Genomic DNA, 2736 nt, shown 5'->3' on the forward strand with positions numbered 1-2736 from the left:
TCAGAATCCATGCTGGAATATGACGATAATCACCTTTCCCGATGTGCCGCGAATAGCGATAGGTGTCTTCTGGACACCCAACATCATACAATTGCAACGCACTCCGCTGCCTGTCAAGTACTGGCGGTGGAGAGTAGGCTGATTTGTAATTTCAAATATTGGGAAAGATAAATCCTTTGTAGACGACTTAACTACAGAACGGGGTGTTGTAAGCATGAGAGTAGTCTTGTACTACGATCTGCTGAGATTTAGCCCTTGTTCTATTGATTTGTTCAGAAATGAACATTTCTCCCCCCAATTGCAAACGCGCAATGTTAAAACTATAAAGTTAAGCAGTCGAAATAAGGCTGCGTTAAAGTGATTTACTTTCGCTATGGGGCGGCGAAAGTAACCGGTCAAAGTGCTGGTAGAGAGTTAATACTGTTAAGCTTAAGATCGTCAAAGTCTTTGTTTTGGCTTAGTGAGGTTTGTTCGCAAAAATCGCTAAGTGCCGCTGCTATTGTTTTCCGAGCCAAATTCGGCGACCTTAGTATCGGGTTTATAACAGGCAGAAAGCGAGAAACACTTTGCGTGAAAATCGCTAAGTGCCAGCGCTAATGATTTCTGAGCCAAAATCGGAGATTTTAGTATGGGGGTTTAACAGGGCAAGCTAGACGGCAGGGCGTAAAATTAGACTTGGTTTAAGTATGTTAAAAGAGAGCGAATAGCGTGAATTAGACTTGGTTTAACTATGTTAAAGAGAGCGGATAGCATGAATTAGACTTGGTTTAACTATGTTAAAGAGAGCGGATAGCATAAAATAGACTGGTTTAAGTATGTTAAAAGAGAGCGAAGTAGCGTAATTTAGACTTGGTTTTAACTGTGTTTAAAGAGGAGGCGAATTGCCCTGAAAATAGAACTGGTTTTAAACTATGTTAAAGAGAGCGGAATAGCATGAAATAGACTTTGTTTTAAGTATGTAAAAGAGAGCGAAATAGCGTGATTTAGACTTGGTTTAAGTATGTTAAAGAGAGCGGAATAGCATGAAATAGACTTGGTTTAACTATGTTAAAAGATAGCGAAATAGCGTGAATTAGACTTGGTTTAAGTATGTTAAAGAGAGCGGAATAGCATGAAATAGACTTGGTTTAACTATGTTAAAAGAGAGCGAAATAGCATGAAATAGACTTGGTTTAAGTATGTTAAAAGAGAGCGAAATAGCGTGAATTAGACTTGGTTTAAGTATGTTAAAGAGAGCAGAATAGCGCGAATTAGACTTGGTTTAAGTATGTTAGAGAGAGCAGAGTAGCGTGAATTAGCCCCATCCAAGTCAGGGCTAGTTCATTCGGCAGGTGAGTTGTTACACGCTCTTTAGCGGATTGAGAGTTCCATGGCCACCGTCCTGCTGTTTAAATGAACCAACACCTTTTATGGTATCTAGGTGAGCGAGCATTTTGGCACTTTAACTTTGCGTTCGGTTCATCCCGCATCGCCAGACGAGCTTACCCCGTATGGCCCACTAGCAACTTGATATTCACATCCACAAGTTCAATTAAGAAACCTGCAGGTCTTACAGATTTAAAGTTTGAGAATAGGTCGAGGAAGTTTCTTCCCCGAATCCTCTAATCATTCGCTTTACCTCATAAAACTATCGTAAATAAGTTGCTGCTATCCTGAGGGAAATTTCGGAGGGAACCAGCTACTAGATGGTTCGATTAGTCTTTCGCCCCTATACCCAAGTTTGACGATCGATTTGCACGTCAGAATCGCTACGAGCTTCTACAGAGTTTCCCCTGGCTTCACCCTACTCAGGCATAGTTCACCATCTTTCGGGTACCAACATATGTGCTCAAACTCAAATCTTTCACCACGAAGGTTCATGATCGGTCGATAGTGCCACACCGCAGACCGAAGCCCGCAGCATTTCCTACCTCAGACAACTTACGCTGCCCTTCACTTTCATTTCGCGCTGGGGTTTCCACACCCTAACACTTGCACACATGTTAGACTCCTTGGTCCGTGTTTCAAGACGGGTCAAATCGCTCCATTTCGTCAACGTCCCGAACGGCAACAAGTTAAAACCCACATCAATCCACACACAACCACACACGCATAGCAAGCTATCCGCACACGGCGCACACAGAGACACAGGCCCACTCAAAAACACGTTGTAGGCACCTCAGTCCCAACTGCGACTACTCGTCCACCAAGATATAACAGACAAACGCAAGCGTAAGCCCTACCTCCTCGGCGGCCATTTCCCGCAGCATACGAACTGACCTTGACGTCCCACCGCAGCACAGGGCACCAGCAAGCACACACAGCACACACGCCGAGCGCAGCCAAAAAAGCCGCTGCCACAGCACACGCACGCACACACTCGCCAATGAAATATACCACGGATTATAGACACTGGAAACGATTCGGTTCCCTTTCAGCAGTTTCAGGTACTCTTTAACTCTCTTTTCAAAGTTCTTTTCATCTTTCCCTCACGGTACTTGTTCGCTATCGGTCTCGCACCAATATTTAGCTTTAGATGGAATTTACCACCTACTTTGCGCTGCATTCCCAAACAACGCGACTCAAAGAAAACGGATCGTACGCACGAGCAACTCAGGGATGAACGGGAGTATCACCCTCCATGCTGTCCTCTTCCAAGGAACTTGCCCCAAGCGCCCACACTGATCACGCCTCTATAGACTACAATTCGCCGCGCAAAACTTGCACGGAGATTTTAAGCTTGAGCTCTTCCCGCTT

At 44.4% G+C, this 2736-nt stretch overlaps 2 non-coding genes across 2 annotated transcripts; one reads left to right on the forward strand and one right to left on the reverse strand.

The window, feature by feature from the left end:
* PITG_33376 lies at positions 1–147 on the forward strand (the record flags this gene model as incomplete). The annotated part of the gene is made up of 1 exon (XR_009934770.1): positions 1–147. It is a non-coding gene; the product is annotated as a 28S ribosomal RNA (ribosomal RNA).
* Positions 148–1309: 1162 nt separating this feature from the next.
* On the reverse strand, positions 1310–2736 carry PITG_33377 (the record flags this gene model as incomplete). The annotated part of the gene is made up of 1 exon (XR_009934771.1): positions 1310–2736. It is a non-coding gene; the product is annotated as a 28S ribosomal RNA (ribosomal RNA).

This window comes from Phytophthora infestans, genomic scaffold, assembly GCF_000142945.1.
Source record: "Phytophthora infestans T30-4 supercont1.52 genomic scaffold, whole genome shotgun sequence".
In the NCBI taxonomy this organism is placed as follows: Eukaryota; Oomycota; class Peronosporomycetes; order Peronosporales; family Peronosporaceae; genus Phytophthora; species Phytophthora infestans.